At 53.5% G+C, this 17,288-nt stretch overlaps 1 pseudogene; it reads right to left on the minus strand.

The window, feature by feature from the left end:
* LOC135532115 (nuclear receptor coactivator 2-like) overlaps window positions 1–16,496 on the minus strand; it is a 77,620-nt pseudogene extending 61,124 nt beyond the window's left edge.
* Window positions 16,497–17,288: the final 792 nt, after the last annotated feature.

A 17,288-nucleotide genomic window follows, 5' to 3' on the forward strand; every position in this document is an offset into this window, starting at 1 on the left:
TCGACAGACTTGTCTGATGAAAGGATTGAACATTTAAAATGAAAAGAAGTCAATATTTAATTAAAAGAAGCCAACTTAATACATTAAGTTGAATAGGTAGGGAAAACTGTTCTGGACAGCAGTGATGGAGTAATGACAAAGAGACAGATTCTATAGAGGCATACTGTACTGTAGACTGACCCAGCCCTAGATATACTGCAGACTGACCTAGCCCTAGATATACTGCAGACTGACCCAGCCCTAGATATACTGCAGACTGACCCAGCCCTAGATATACTGCAGACTGACCCAGCCCTAGGTATACTGTACTGTAGACTGACCCAGCCCTAGGTATACTGTACTGTAGACTGACCCAGCCCTAGGTATACTGTACAGTAGACTGACCTAGCCCTAGGTATACTGTAGACTGACCCAGCCCTCGGTATACTGTACTGTAGACTGACCCAGCCCTAGGTATACTGTACTGTAGACTGACCTAGCCCTAGGTATACTGTAGACTGACCCAGCCCTCGGTATACTGTACTGTAGACTGACCCAGCCCTCGGTATACTGTACTGTAGACTGACCCAGCCCTCGGTATACTGTACTGTGGACTGACCCAGCCCTAGGTATACTGTAGACTGACCAGCCCTAGGTATACTGTAGACTGACCAGCCCTAGGTATACTGTACAGTAGACTGACCCAGCCCTAGGTACACTGTAGACTGACCAGCCCTAGGTATACTGTACACTGACCAGCCCTAGGTATACTGTAGACTGACCAGCCCTAGGTATACTGTACAGTAGACTGACCCAGCCATAGCTATACTGTAGACTGACCCAGCCCTAGGTATACTGTAGACTGACCAGCCCTAGGTATACTGTACTGTAGACTGACCAGCCCTAGGTATACTGTAGACTGACCAGCCCTAGGTATGCTGTACTGTAGACTGACCAGCCCTAGGTATACTGTAGACTGACCAGCCCTAGGTATACTGTAGACTGACCCAGCCCTAGGTATACAGTACAGTAGACTGACCCAGCCCTAGGTATACTGTAGACAGACCCAGCCCTAGGTATACTGTAGACTGACCCAGCCCTAGGTATACAGTACTGTAGACTGACCCAGCCCTAGGTATACTGTACTGTAGACTGACCCAGCCCTAGGTATACAGTACTGTAGACTGACCCAGCCCTAGGTATACAGTACTGTAGACTGACCCAGCCCTAGGTATACAGTACTGTAGACTGACCCAGCCATAGCTATACTATACAGTAGACCGACCCAGCCATTGCTATACTGTACAGTAGACAGACCCAGCCATAGCTATACTATACAGTAGACCGACCCAGCCCTAGGTATACTGTACAGTAGACTGACCCAGCCATAGCTATACTGTACAGTAGACAGACCCAGCCATAGCTATACTGTACAGTAGACCGACCCAGCCATAGCTATACTATACAGTAGACCGACCCAGCCCTAGGTATACTATACAGTAGACAGACCCAGCCCTAGGTATACTGTACAGTAGACAGACCCAGCCCTAGCTATACTGTACAGTAGACAGACCCAGCCATAGCTATACTGTACAGTAGACAGACCCAGCCATAGCTATACTATACAGTAGACAGACCCAGCCATAGCTATACTGTACAGTAGACTGACCCAGCCCTAGGTATACTGTAGACTGACCCAGCCATAGGTATACAGTAGACAGACCCAGCCATAGGTATGCTGTACAGTAGACTGACCCAGCCCTAGGTATACTGTAGACTGACCCAGCCATAGCTATACTGTACAGTAGACAGACCCAGCCATAGCTATACTGTACAGTAGACAGACCCAGCCATAGGTATACTGTAGACAGACCCAGCCATAGCTATACTGTACAGTAGACAGACCCAGCCATAGCTATACTATACAGTAGACTGACCCAGCCATAGGTATACTGTAGACTGACCCAGCCATAGCTATACTGTACAGTAGACAGACCCAGCCATAGGTATACTATACAGTAGACTGACCCAGCCATAGCTATACTGTACAGTAGACAGACCCAGCCATAGCTATACTATACAGTAGACTGACCCAGCCATAGCTATACTGTACAGTAGACTGACCCAGCCATAGGTATACTATACAGTAGACAGACCCAGCCATAGGTATACAGTAGATAGACCCAGCCATAGGTATACTATACAGTAGACAGACCCAGCCCTAGGTATACTGTAGACAGACCCAGCCATAGCTATACTGTACAGTAGACAGACCCAGCCATAGGTATACTATACAGTAGACAGACCCAGCCATAGGTATACAGTAGATAGACCCAGCCATAGGTATACTATACAGTAGACAGACCCAGCCATAGGTATACAGTAGATAGACCCAGCCATAGCTATACTGTACAGTAGACAGACCCAGGCCTAGCTATACTGTACAGTAGACAGACCCAGCCATAGCTATACTATACAGTAGACAGACCCAGCCATAGCTATACTATACAGTAGACAGACCCAGCCATAGCTATACTATACAGTAGACTGACCCAGCCATAGCTATACTATACAGTAGACAGACCCAGCCATAGCTATACTATACAGTAGACAGACCCAGCCATAGCTATACTATACAGTAGACAGACCCAGCCATAGCTATACTATACAGTAGACTGACCCAGCCATAGGTATACAGTAGATAGACCCAGCCATAGGTATACTGTAGACAGACCCAGCCATAGCTATACTGTACAGTAGACAGACCCAGCCATAGGTATACTGTAGACAGACCCAGCCATAGCTATACTGTACAGTAGACAGACCCAGCCATAGCTATACTATACAGTAGACTGACCCAGCCCTAGGTATACTGTAGACAGACCCAGCCATAGCTATACTGTACAGTAGACAGACCCAGCCATAGCTATACTGTACAGTAGACAGACCCAGCCATAGCTATACTGTACAGTAGACAGACCCAGCCATAGGTATACTGTAGAGTAGACAGACCCAGCCATAGCTATACTGTACAGTAGACAGACCCAGCCATAGGTATACTGTACAGTAGACAGACCCAGCCATAGCTATACTGTACAGTAGACAGACCCAGCCATAGCTATACTGTACAGTAGACAGACCCAGCCATAGCTATACTGTAGACTGACCCAGCCATAGCTATACTCACCCAGGCTCTTGGGCAGCAGGTTCTTGATGAACTCAGCGTGGTCTCCTACGTGCAGGACGCTGTAGACGCTGGTGTTCATCAGCTCCTCCTGGTTATACAGCAGGTACTGGGTCACGTTCTCAGACACAAACACTATGTTACCCTCCATATTCACCACGAAGAAGAACCCATCCAGGGCCTGGAGGGGGAAGGGGGGAGGAAAATAATAGACGTATATATTTAATTTATTTAATATATATCATATTTATATATATAATATTTAATATATTTAATTTTAATTTGACTGATTGTTTTCTTCAACTTTCTAGCTTTTCAAATTATCTACAAGAGACCAAAGGAGAGGGAGAGGTTTGAGTAGAGAGCAAGGGAGAGGTAGAGGTTTGAGTAAAGAGCAAAGGAGAGGGAGAGGTTTGAGTAGAGACCAAAGGAGAGGTAGAGGTTTGAGTAGAGACCAAGGGAGAGGGAGAGGTTTGAGTAGAGACCAAGGGAGAGGGAGAGGTTTGAGTAGAGACCAAAGGAGAGGGAGAGGTTTGAGTAGAGACCAAGGGAGAGGGAGAGGTTTGAGTAGAGACCAAGGGAGAGGGAGAGATTTGAGTAGAGACCAAAGGAGAGGCAGAGGTTTGAGTAGAGACCAAGGGAGAGGGAGAGGTTTGAGTAGAGACCAAGGGAGAGGGAGAGGTTTGAGTAGAGACCAAGGGAGAGGGAGAGGTTTGAGTAGAGACCAAGGGAGAGGGAGAGGTTTGAGTAGAGACCAAGGGAGAGGGAGAGGTTTGAGTAGAGACCAAGGGAGAGGGAGATGTTTGAGTAGAGACCAAGGGAGAGGGAGAGGTTTGAGTAGAGACCAAGGGAGAGGTAGAGGTTTGAGTAGAGACCAAGGGAGGGGGAGAGGTTTGAGTAGAGACCAAGGGAGAGGTAGAGGTTTGAGTAGAGACCAAGGGAGAGGGAGAGGTTTGAGTAGAGACCAAGGGAGAGGTTTGAGTAGAGACCAAGGGAGAGGTAGAGGTTTGAGTAGAGACCAAGGGAGAGGTAGAGGTTTGAGTAGAGACCAAGGGAGGGGGAGAGGTTTGAGTAGAGACCAAGGGAGAGGTAGAGGTTTGAGTAGAGACCAAGGGAGAGGGAGAGGTTTGAGTCTAGACCAAGGGAGAGGAAGAGGTTTGAGTAGAGACCAAGGAAGAGGGAGAGGTTTGAGTAGAGACCAAGGGAGAGGTAGAGGTTTGAGTAGAGACCAAGGAAGAGAGAGATGTTTGAGTATAGACCAAGGAAGAGAGAGAGGTTTGAGTATAGACCAAGGAAGAGAGAGAGGTTTGAGTAGAGACCAAGGAAGAGAGAGAGGTTTGAGTAGAGACCAAGGGAGAGGAAGAGGTTTGAGTAAAGACCAAGAGAGAGGGAGAGGTTTGAGTAGAGACCAAGGAAGAGAGAGAGGTTTGAGTAGAGACCAAGGAAGAGAGAGGTTTGAGTAGAGACCAAGGAAGAGAGAGAGGTTTGAGTATAGACCAAGGAAGAACGCGAGGTTTGAGTAGAGACCAAGGGAGAGAGAGAGGTTTGAGTAGAGACCAAGGAAGAGAGAGAGGTTTGAGTAGAGACCAAGAGAGAGGGAGGTTTGAGTAGAGACCAAGAGAGAGGGAGGTTTGAGTAGAGACCATGGGAGAGAAAGAGGTTTGCGTAGAGACCAAGGAAGAGAGAGAGGTTTGAGTAGAGAGCAAGGGAGAGAAAGAGGTTTGAGTAGAGAGCAAGGAAGAGAGAGAGGTTTGAGTAGAGAGCAAGGGAGAGGTAGAGGTTTGAGTAGAGACCAAGGAAGAGAGAGAGGTTTGAGTAAAGACCAAGAGAGAGGGAGAGGTTTGAGTAGAGACCAAGGAAGAGAGAGGTTTGAGTAGAGACCAAGGAAGAGAGAGGTTTGAGTAGAGACCAAGGAAGAGAGAGAGGTTTGAGTATAGACCAAGGAAGAACGCGAGGTTTGAGTAGAGACCAAGGGAGAGAGAGAGGTTTGAGTAGAGACCAAGGAAGAGAGAGAGGTTTGAGTAGAGACCAAGAGAGAGGGAGGTTTGAGTAGAGACCAAGAGAGAGGGAGGTTTGAGTAGAGACCATGGGAGAGAAAGAGGTTTGCGTAGAGACCAAGGAAGAGAGAGAGGTTTGAGTAGAGAGCAAGGGAGAGAAAGAGGTTTGAGTAGAGAGCAAGGAAGAGAGAGAGGTTTGAGTAGAGAGCAAGGGAGAGGGAGAGGTTTGAGTAGAGAGCAAGGAAGAGGGAGAGGTTTGAGTAGAGTGGTCTCCAGATTCAGCGGGGAATTTAAACTAAAAAAGGACATTGTCTGTACCTCAAATGGCTTCATATTCCCTTTAAAGTGAACTACATTTGAACAGGGCCCATAGGCTTTAGTCAAAAGTAGAGGAAAGGGTGCCACCAGACAACAACAGAACGTTACAGGAAATGTACAAAACAATACCGCTTAATAAAACCAAACACAAATGACCTGCCAATTGTTGTGTTCATAGAAAGCGACAGGGGTGGGATATTAACGATAGCTTTGTTACCAAGGCCTGAGAGTTAATGGACTGTACTGGGTGACTATGGTGGCAGAGGGGGAGGGAGGGGAGAGAGAGGGGGACAGACAGAGACACAGAGGGAGAGAGAGAGAGATAGAGAAGTAGGCAGTGAAGTATGGGGTCCAATCTCTAATAATGAATTTACCAAATGGGACAAACATCCAATCGAAATACTACATGCAGACTTTTGTATCGCAAGTGCAAAGAAAAACTCCAAATAACGCCAATACCCTCCTCATTCGAATAGAAAAAAGAGCCATCAAATTTTACAACCATCTAAAAACAAGTGACCCCAAAACATTCCATCTCACAGCTCTACAATGTCAAGAGATGAAACAAGAGAAGAGTCCCCTCAGCCAGCTGGTACTGAGGCTTTGTTCACCAACCCAAACCAACCCCATAGAGCCTCGGGACAGAACTCAGAAAATCTGGCCCAACCAAATCATCACAAAACAAAAATAAAAATATATCACCTATTGGAGAGACACCACAACAAATCAAAGTAAACTTCAATGCTATTTGGATCTAAATAGACGGTACTTGGTGGCAGACTATCTGACCACTGTGACTGATAGAAAACTGAGGAAAACATTGACTAGGTACAGACTCAGTGAGCACAGTCTGGCGATAGAGACCGGTCGTCACAGACAAACCTGGCTGCCCAGAGAGGACAGTCTGGCTGCCCAGAGAGGACAGTCTGGCTATAGAGACCGGTCGCCACAGACAAACCTGGCTACCCAGAGAGGACAGTCTGGCTATAGAGACCGGTCGCCACAGACAAACCTGGCTACCCAGAGAGGACAGTCTGGCTATAGAGACCGGTCGTCACAGACAAACCTGGCTGCCCAGAGAGGACAGTCTGGCTATAGAGACCGGTCGTCACAGACAAACCTGGCTGCCCAGAGAGGACAGTCTGGCTATAGAGACCGGTCGTCACAGACAAACCTGGCTGCCCAGAGAGGACAGTCTGGCTATAGAGACCGGTCGTCACAGACAAACCTGGCTGCCCAGGGAGGACAGTCTGGCTATAGAGACCGGTCGTCACAGACAAACCTGGCATCCCAGAGAGGACAGTCTGGCTATAGAGACCGGTCGTCACAGACAAACCTGGCTGCCCAGAGAGGACAGTCTGGCTATAGAGACCGGTCATCACAGACAAACTTGGCTTCTCAGAGAGGACAGTCTGGCTATAGAGACCGGTCGTCACAGACAAACCTGGCTGCCCAGGGAGGACAGTCTGGCTATAGAGACCGGTCGTCACAGAGAAACCTGGTTGCCCAGGGAGGACGGTCTGGCTATAGAGACCGGTCGTCACAGACAAACCTGGCTGCCCAGAGAGGACAGTCTGGCTATAGAGACCAGTCGTCACAGACCAACCTGGCTGCCCAGAGAGGACAGTCTGGCTATAGAGACCGGTCGTCACAGACCAACCTGGCTGCCCAGAGAGGACAGTCTGGCTATAGAGACCGGTCGTCACAGACAAACCTGGCTGCCCAGAGAGGACAGTCTGGCTATAGAGACCGGTCGTCACAGACAAACCTGGCTGCCCAGAGAGGACAGTCTGGCTATAGAGACCGGTCGTCACAGACAAACCTGGCTGCCCAGAGAGGACAGTCTGGCTATAGAGACCGGTCGTCACAGACAAACCTGGCTGCCCAGGGAGGACAGTCTGGCTATAGAGACCGGTCATCACAGACAAACCTGGCTGCCCAGAGAGGACAGTCTGGCTATAGAGACCGGTCGTCACAGACAAACCTGGCTGCCCAGAGAGGACAGTCTGGCTATAGAGACCGGTCATCACAGACAAACCTGGCTGCCCAGAGAGGACAGTCTGGCTATAGAGACCGGTCGTCACAGACAAACCTGGCTGCCCAGAGAGGACAGGCTGTGCTCAATCTGCTCCAGGGGAGAGGTAGAGACAGACATGCATTTCCTATTACACTGTGACAAATACTCAGACCTAAGAGAATATTTCTTTCCCAAAATTATAATTCAATACAAAGAATTTGAAACTATAAAAGATGAAGACAAAAAATCTAATATTTATTGGGTGAAAAGCAAAAATGTGCAGTTTTGGCAGCCAAATATGTGTCCTCCTGCCACAACCTGAGGGACAGCCAGTGAAAAGTGCATTCTCACATAAGTCATGTCGATAATATTTCCCATCTTGTTTTGTTTTGTCTTTCACACCACGTCATGTGTCTTCTCAGTCATGTTGACACTGGTCTACTAGCAGGTCATGTGTCTTCTCAGTCATGTTGACACTGGTCTACTAGCAGGTCATGTGTCTTCTCAGTCATGTTGACACTGGTCTACTACCAGGTCATGTGTCTTCTCAGTCATGTTGACACTGGTCTACTACCAGGTCATGTGTCTTCTCAGTCATGTTGACACTGGTCTACTACCAGGTCATGTGTCTTCTCAGTCATGTTGACACTGGTCTACATTTACATTTAAGTCATTTAGCAGACGCTCTTATCCAGAGCGACTTACAAATTGGTGAATTCACCTTCTGACATCCAGTGGAACAGCCACTTTACAATAGTGCATCTAAATCATTTAAACAGTCTACTACCACTGCAGTCTACTACCACTGCTTTAATGTATTGTTGTTCTCATTAATATTTTTGTTGTTGTTGTTGTTGTTAATGGCAACCCCATGTCCACTACTACTATTATTATTGCTGTTGGTCCCACCATTTATTTAAATATATATATATATATATATTTTACATATACTTTGTCAATGTAGGTAATAATGAACTTGCCATGTCAATAAAGTCAATTGAAATGAATTGAGAGAGAGTTGGAGAAAGAGAGAGAGAGAGAGTTGGAGAAAGAGAGAGAGAGTTGGAGAAAGAGACAGAGGGAGTTGGAGAAAGAGAGAGAGAGTTGGAGAAAGAGAGAGAGTTGGAGAAAGAGAGAGAGAGTTGGAGAAAGAGAGAGAGAGTTGGAGAAAGAGAGAGAGAGTTGGAGAAAGAGAGAGAGAGAGAGTTGGAGAAAGAGAGAGAGAGAGAGTTGGAGAAAGAGACAGAGAGAGAGAGAGGGAGTTGGAGAAAGAGACAGACAGAAAGAGTTGGAGAAAGAGACCGATGGAGAAAGAGACAGAAAGAGTTGGAGAAAGAGAGAGAGAGAGAGTTGGAGAAAGACACAGAAAGAGAGAGTTGGAGAAAGAGAGAGAGAGTTGGAGAAAGAGAGAGAGAGAGTTGGAGAAAGAGACAGAAAGAGAGAGTTGGAGAAAGAGAGAGAGAGAGTTGGAGAAAGAGAGAGAGAGAGTTGGAGAAAGAGAGAGAGAGAGTTGGAGAAAGAGAGAGAGAGAGTTGGAGAAAGAGAGAGAGAGAGTTGGAGAAAGAGAGAGAGAGAGTTGGAGAAAGAGAGAGAGAGAGTTGGAGAAAGAGACAGAGGGAGTTGGAGAAAGAGAGAGAGAGAGGGAGAGTTGGAGAAAGAGAGAGAGAGAGAGAGTTGGAGAAAGAGAGAGAGAGTTGGAGAAAGAGAGACAGTTGGAGAAAGAGACAGAAAGAGAGAGTTGGCAATGTTAACACGGAACATGGTTCTGTCTCTGCTCCTGTCTCTGCTCCTGTCTCTGCTCCTGTCTCTGGTCCTGTCTCTGCTCCTGTCTCTGCTCCTGTCTCTGCTCCTGTCTCTGCTCCTGTCTCTGGTTCTGTCTCTGCTCCTGTCTCTGCTCCTGTCTCTGGTCCTGTCTCTGCTCCTGTCTCTGCTCCTGTCTCTGGTCCTGTCTCTGGTCCTGTCTCTGCTCCTGTCTCTGGTCCTGTCTCTGCTCCTGTCTCTGCTCTGTCTCTGCTCCTGTCTCTGCTCCTGTCTCTGCTCCTGTCTCTGCTCCTGTCTCTGGTTCTGTCTCTGGTCCTGTCTCTGCTCCTGTCTCTGGTTCTGTCTCTGCTCCTGTCTCTGCTCCTGTCTCTGCTCCTGTCTCTGCTCCTGTCTCTGCTCCTGTCTCTGCTCCTGTCTCTGGTTCTGTCTCTGCTCCTGTCTCTGGTTCTGTCTCTGCTCCTGTCTCTGGTTCTGTCTCTGGTTCTGTCTCTGCTCCTGTCTCTGCTCCTGTCTCTGCTCCTGTCTCTGCTCCTGTCTCTGCTCCTGTCTCTGGTCCTGTCTCTGCTCCTGTCTCTGCTCCTGTCTCTGCTCCTGTCTCTGGTTCTGTCTCTGCTCCTGTCTCTGCTCCTGTCTCTGGTTCTGTCTCTGCTCCTGTCTCTGCTCCTGTCTCTGCTCCTGTCTCTGCTCCTGTCTCTGGTCCTGTCTCTGGTTCTGTCTCTGCTCCTGTCTCTGGTTCTGTCTCTGCTCCTGTCTCTGGTTCTGTCTCTGCTCCTGTCTCTGGTTCTGTCTCTGCTCCTGTCTCTGCTCCTGTCTCTGCTCCTGTCTCTGGTTCTGTCTCTGGTTCTGTCTCTGCTCCTGTCTCTGCTCCTGTCTCTGGTTCTGTCTCTGCTCCTGTCTCTGGTCCTGTCTCTGGTCCTGTCTCTGCTCCTGTCTCTGGTCCTGTCTCTGCTCCTGTCTCTGCTCCTGTCTCTGGTCCTGTCTCTGGTTCTGTCTCTGCTCCTGTCTCTGGTTCTGTCTCTGCTCCTGTCTCTGGTTCTGTCTCTGCTCCTGTCTCTGGTTCTGTCTCTGCTCCTGTCTCTGGTTCTGTCTCTGCTCCTGTCTCTGCTCCTGTCTCTGGTTCTGTCTCTGGTTCTGTCTCTGCTCCTGTCTCTGCTCCTGTCTCTGCTCCTGTCTCTGCTCCTGTCTCTGGTTCTGTCTCTGCTCCTGTCTCTGGTTCTGTCTCTGCTCCTGTCTCTGCTCCTGTCTCTGCTCCTGTCTCTGCTCCTGTCTCTGCTCCTGTCTCTGGTTCTGTCTCTGCTCCTGTCTCTGCTCCTGTCTCTGCTCCTGTCTCTGCTCCTGTCTCTGCTCCTGTCTCTGGTTCTGTCTCTGCTCCTGTCTCTGCTCCTGTCTCTGGTTCTGTCTCTGCTCCTGTCTCTGGTTCTGTCTCTGCTCCTGTCTCTGCTCCTGTCTCTGGTTCTGTCTCTGCTCCTGTCTCTGCTCCTGTCTCTGGTTCTGTCTCTGCTCCTGTCTCTGCTCCTGTCTCTGGTTCTGTCTCTGCTCCTGTCTCTGCTCCTGTCTCTGGTTCTGTCTCTGGTTCTGTCTCTGCTCCTGTCTCTGGTTCTGTCTCTGCTCCTGTCTCTGCTCCTGTCTCTGGTTCTGTCTCTGGTTCTGTCTCTGGTTCTGTCTCTGCTCCTGTCTCTGCTCCTGTCTCTGCTCCTGTCTCTGCTCCTGTCTCTGGTTCTGTCTCTGCTCCTGTCTCTGGTTCTGTCTCTGGTTCTGTCTCTGCTCCTGTCTCTGCTCCTGTCTCTGGTTCTGTCTCTGCTCCTGTCTCTGCTCCTGTCTCTGGTTCTGTCTCTGCTCCTGTCTCTGCTCCTGTCTCTGGTTCTGTCTCTGCTCCTGTCTCTGCTAACTGACTGGCTAGCTAACTAACAGGCTGACTGGCTGGCTAGCTAACTGACAGGCTAGCTAACTGACTGGCTCGCTAACTGACTGGCTAGCTAACAGACAGGCTAGCTAACTGACTGGCTGACTGGCTAGCTAACTGACAGGCTGACTGGCTGGCTAGCTAACTGACAGGCTAGCTAACTGACTGGCTCGCTAACTGACTGGCTAGCTAACTGACAGGCTGTCTGGCTGGCTACCTAACTGACAGGCTGACTAGCTAACTGACTGGCTAGCTAACTGACAGGCTGTCTGGCTGGCTACCTAACTGACAGGCTGACTAGCTAACTGACTGGCTAGCTAACTGACAGGCTGTCTGGCTGGCTAACTAACTGACAGGCTGACTAGCTAACTGACTGGCTAGCTAACTGACAGGCTGACTATTTGACTGACAACAGCTGAGTTAGTGTGTCCTCTCTCTTCCTGGTCATTTTCTGCAGACAAATGAAGCAGAAATGTGTACTATGATTTCATCTGGTTGTAAATCACTGGTCTGCTGTGGTGTTTCTCCACTGCTGTGATAACATCTGGTTGTAAATCACAAGTCTGCTGTAGTGTGCTGAGCAACGTCCCAGTTGTCACACGCAGCCGACAGACCGCCATACGCACAGCTACTGAAGTGCCTCTGACGTCTAATGGCCAAGCAACACCCACAGCCTCGCTGCCTGCCTGATGAATCAGTTCATTCAGCCCTCTCTTCCCTCCTCCTATTCCGCTATTCCCTCTGTTCACTGTGTGACATCTCCTGTCAGGATAATATTTATAGCTCTAGAGGTCCACCGTCACTGAATCCACATGCAACTCTGCTAAATATAGCCACTTTTCCTCTCTCTCCCCTCTCCCCTGCCTCCCTCTTCCCCTTCTCTCACTCCTGCCTGCTTTCCCATCTGTTGGCTGCCGGTGGATGGAGGGACGGACAGGGAGACCAGCGCTTCACACCCACACTCTGAGCACAGACTCTGTTCGCTCGCTCCATAGGCTGTCGGGCAGGAAACGCCCCCACGTGTCAGCATGCAAAAGCAACCTTGGTTTTGAATGAACTGCCTGGATATAACCCAGCCCAACCCAGCCCAGCCCAACCCAACCCAACCCAACCCAGCCCAACCCAACCCAGCCCAACCCAACCCAGCCCAGCCCAGCCCAACCCAGCCCAACCCAACCCAGCCCAACCCAGCCCAACCCAACCCAACCCAGCCCAACCCAGCCCAACCCAACCCAACCCAAGCCCAACCCAACCCAACCCAACCCAGCCCAACCCAGCCCAAACCCAACCCAGCCCAACCCAACCCAACCCAGCCCAACCCACCCAGCCCACCCAAGCCCAACCCAACCCAACCCAGCCCAACCCACCCAGCCCAGCCCAACCCAGCCCAACCCAACCCAACCCAGCCCAACCCAACCCAACCCAGCCCAACCCAAACCCAGCCCAACCCAACCCAGCCAGCCCAACCCAACCCAGCCCAACCCAACCCAGCCCAGCCCAACCCAACCCAACCCAGCCCAGCCCAGCCCAACCCAGCCCAACCCAGCCCAACCCAGCCCAACCCAACCCAGCCCAACCCAGCCGACCCAACCCAGCCCAACCCAGCCCAACCCAACCCAACCCAGCCCAACCCAGCCCAACCCAGCCCAACCCAACCCAGCCCAACCCAGCCCAACCCAACCCAACCCAACCCAGCCCAGCCCAACCCAACCCAACCCAACCCAGCCCAACCCAGCCCAGCCCAACCCAACCCGGCCCAACCCAGCCCAACCCAACCCAGCCCAACCCAGCCCAACCCAACCCAGCCCAACCCAACCCAACCCGGCCCAACCCAACCCAGCCCAACCCAACCCGCCCGGCCCAGCCCAGCCCAGCCCAGCCGACCCAACCCAACCCAGCCCAACCCAACCCAACCCAGCCCAACCCAACCCAGCCCAGCCCAACCCAGCCCAACCCAACCCAGCCCAACCCAGCCCAACCCAACCCAACCCAACCCAGCCCAACCCAACCCAACCCAACCCAGCCCAGCCCAACCCAACCCAGCCCAACCCAACCCAACCCGGCCCGGCCCAGCCCAGCCCAGCCCAGCCCAGCCGACCCAACCCAACCCAGCCGACCCAGCCCAACCCAACCCAACCCAACCCAGCCCAGCCCAGCCCAGCCGACCCAACCCAACCCAGCCGACCCAGCCCAACCCAACCCAACCCAACCCACCCCAGCCCAGCCCAGCCCAGCCGACCCAACCCAACCCAGCCGACCCAGCCCAACCCAACCCAACCCAGCCGACCCAGCCCAACCCAGCCCGGCCCAGCCCAGCCCAGCCGACCCAGCCCAACCCACCCAGCCCAACCCAGCCCAACCCAGCCCAGCCCAGCCGACCCAGCCCAAACCCAGCCCAACCCAGCCCAGCCGACCCAGCCCAACCCAGCCCCAGCCCAACCCAGCCCAGCCCAGCCCAACCCAGCCCAACCCAGCCGACCCAGCCCAACCCAGCCCGGCCCAGCCCAACCCAGCCGACCCAGCCCAACCCAGCCCGGCCCAGCCCAGCCCAGCCCAGCCCAGCCGACCCAGCCCAACCCAGCCCGGCCCAGCCCAACCCAGCCCAACCCAGCCCAGCCGACCCAGCCCAACCCAACCCAACCCAGCCCGGCCCAGCCCAACCCAACCCAGCCCGACCCAGCCCAGCCCAGCCCAACAGCCCAGTCCAACCCAGCCCAGCCCAGCCCAGCCCAGCCCCAGCCCAACCCACCCAACCCAGCCCAGCCGACCAAGCCCAACCCAGCCCGGCCCAGCCCAACCCGACCAAGCCCAACCCAGCCCAACCCAGCCCAACCCAACCCAGCCCAACCCAGCCCAGCCCAGCCCAACCCAGCCCAGCCCAGCCCAACCCAGCCCAACCCAACCCAGCCCAACCCACCCAACCCAGCCCAACCCACCCAACCCAGCCCAGCCCAGCCCAACCCAGCCCAACCCAACCCAGCCGGCCCAGCCCAGCCCAACCCAGCCCAGCCCAACCCAGCCCAGCCCAGCCCAGCCCAGCCAGCCCAGCCCAGCCAAACCCAGCCCAGCCCAACCCAGCCAGACCCAGCAGACCCAACCCAGCCCACAGCCCAACCCAGCCCAACCCAACCCAGCCCAGCCCAGCCCAACCCACCCAGCCCAACCCAGCCGACCCAGCCCAGCCGACCCAGCCCAACCCAACCCAGCCCAGCCCACCCAGCCCAGCCCGGCCCAGCCCAGCCCAACCCAGCCCAGCCGACCAACAGCCAACCCAGCCCAGCCCAGCCGACCCAGCCCAGCCCAGCCGACCCAGCCCAACCCAGCCGATCCCAGCCCAACCCAACCCAACCAAACCCAGCCCAGCAGCCCAGCCCAGCCACCCAGCCCAACCCAGCCTGACCCAGCCCGGCCCAACCCAACCCGGAAGCCCGGCCCAGCCCAACCCAGCCCGGCCCAGCCCAGCCAGCAGCTTTATCAACTCACCTCCAGCCAGCCCAACCCAATTGGCCCATCCTCCCAGCCCAACCCACCCAGCCGTCTTAGGAAAGAAGCCTCATCAACAACCCAGTCCCAGCCCAGCTTCTGACCCTTCCTCCACACCCAGCCCAGATGAAAGAAAGCCCAGCCCAGCCGACCCAAATGCCCAAGCCTCACCCAGCCCCATCAAGCCTCATCAGACAGCCTCCTCCAGCCCAACAGCCTCCTCCAGCCCATCAACAGCCCCATCAACAGCCCCATCAACAGCCCATCAACAGCCCCATCAACAGCCGACTCCAGCCCCATCAAACCTCACAACAGCCCCATCAACCCATCCCAGCCTCATCAACAGCCCCATCAACAGCCTCTTTCAACAGCCCCATCAACAGCCTCATCAACAGCCCATCAACAGCCCCATCCCAGCCTCCTCAACCCAGCCTGGCATCCTTTCAGCTCCACCTCTGTCTCTGCTGCGGCCCTAGCCCTAAATTCCAAGCATCTGCCTCAACCCTAGCCCAGCTCGCCACAGCCCTCCCTCCTGAACCTCAACCCCCCGGCCCAGCTCCAACCCAACCCAGACCGAACCATTTTGAAAAGAAGCCCAGCCGAACCCAGTCTAAGTCAACCACAGCCCAGCCCAGCCCAGCCGACACTGCCCAACCCACCCAGCCCAACCCAGCCTTGTGACCAAGCCCAACCCAGCCCGGCCCAGCCCAACCCAGCCGACCCAGCTCCAACCCAGACCCGGCCCAGCCCACCCAGCCCAACCCAGCCCAGCCCAGCTCCCTTCAGTCCCAGCCGAGTTGCCCAGCCCTGAAAAAAACCCACTCCATGTCAACAACTACAGCCGTACCCAGCTCCAACTCCAGCCCTTGGCCCAGCCCTCCCACTACTCCAGAAGACCTTCGTGATCCCAGTCAGGTTTCAAGACCAGTCCCAACCGACTCCATCACGGAGCCCAACCCAGCCCAGCCAACTCCAGCCTCTGCCTCATCCCAGACCCATCCCAGCTTCGATACGTGAACCCAGCCCAGCCCAGCCAAACCCAGCCCAGCCCAACCAGGACGTCCTACCTGACAGGTCAGCCCAACCCAGGTGGCCGATCCCAGCCCAACCCAGCCACTGGTGTCCCCCAGGGCTCCAGGCCCAACTCCATTCCCAACCCATCCCATAAGCCACAGCCGACCTATCATTGCCCAACCACACAATTAAGCCCAACCCAGCCTGATGACCAGCCGCATCTCCATGTCTGGCAGACCAGTGTGGATGACGGATCACCACCCAGCCCAAGCTGCTCTTCCTCCCAACCCAGCCCAGCCGACCCAGCCCAGCCCGGCCCAGCTAATCCAGGCACTTGTCATCTCCGTCTGGATTACTGCAACTCGCTGTTGGCTGGGCTCCCTGCCTGTGCCATTAAACCCCTACAACTCATCCAGAACGCCGCAGCCACGTCTGGTGTTCAGCCTTCCCAAGTTCTCTCCCGTCCACTGGCTTCAGTTGAGCTCAGCCCAACCCAGCCCAGCCGACCCAGCCCAACCCAGCCCAAGACCGACCCAGCCCAACCCAGCCCAGCCCAGCCCAACCCAGCCAAACCCAGCCCAGCCCAACCTAGCCGACCCAGCCCAGCCCAGCCCAACCCAGCATGGCCCTACACGGCCCAACCCAGCCCGGACTAGCCTGGCCCAGCCCAACCCATCCCGGCCCAGCCCAGCAGTAGCAGCAGCTTTCAGACTCACCTCCAGCATCATTGGTCCGAGAGCTGCTCCTCCTCCATTGAGGGATTGCTCAGCCCAGTCAAAACTGATGAGATGGCCCCCAATGGTGGAACAAACTTCACGACCAGGACAGCTCAATCACCATTGGACACCTGAAACCCCTGCTTTCTCTGTAGGATAAGAAAGAAAGACAAATCAGATTTAGATGCACTATTATAAAGTGGCTGTTCCACTGGATGTCAGAATGTCCTCACAGCCTCTGGATAACAGCCCCATCTTAACAGCCTCATCAACAGCCCCATCAACAGCCCCATCAACAGCCTCATCAACAGCCTCATCAACAGCCTCATCAACAGCCCCATCAACAGCCTCATCAACAGCCCCATCAACAGCCCCATCAACAGCCTCATCAACAGCCTCATCAACAGCCTCATCAACAGCCCCATCAACAGCCCCATCAACAGCCCCATCAACAGCCTCATCAACAGCCTCATCAACAGCCCCATCAACAGCCCCTCAACAGCCTCCATCAACAGCCTCATCAACAGCCTCATCAACAGCCCCATCAACAGCCCCATCAACAGCCTCCTCAACAGCCCCATCAACAGCCTCATCAACAGCCCCATCAACAGCCCCATCAACAGCCTCATCAACAGCCCCATCAACAGCCACATCAACAGCCCCATCAACAGCCCCATCAACAGCCCCATCAACAGCCTCATCAACAGCCTCATCAACAGCCCCATCAACAGCCTCCTCAACAGCCCCATCAACAGCCCCATCAACAGCCTCATCAACAGATATAAACCTTAAAACAGAGAGACAAAGACTGGCTCTAGTCTGAGCGAAATGGCACCCTAGTACCTCGAGCCCATCAAAAGTAGTGCACTACAAATGTAATAGGGTGTATTTGGAATGAGAAGAACAAGCTGTTCAT

The sequence above is a fragment of the Oncorhynchus masou genome, unplaced genomic scaffold (genome assembly GCF_036934945.1).
Source record: "Oncorhynchus masou masou isolate Uvic2021 unplaced genomic scaffold, UVic_Omas_1.1 unplaced_scaffold_1731, whole genome shotgun sequence".
NCBI lineage: Eukaryota > Metazoa > Chordata > Actinopteri > Salmoniformes > Salmonidae > Oncorhynchus > Oncorhynchus masou.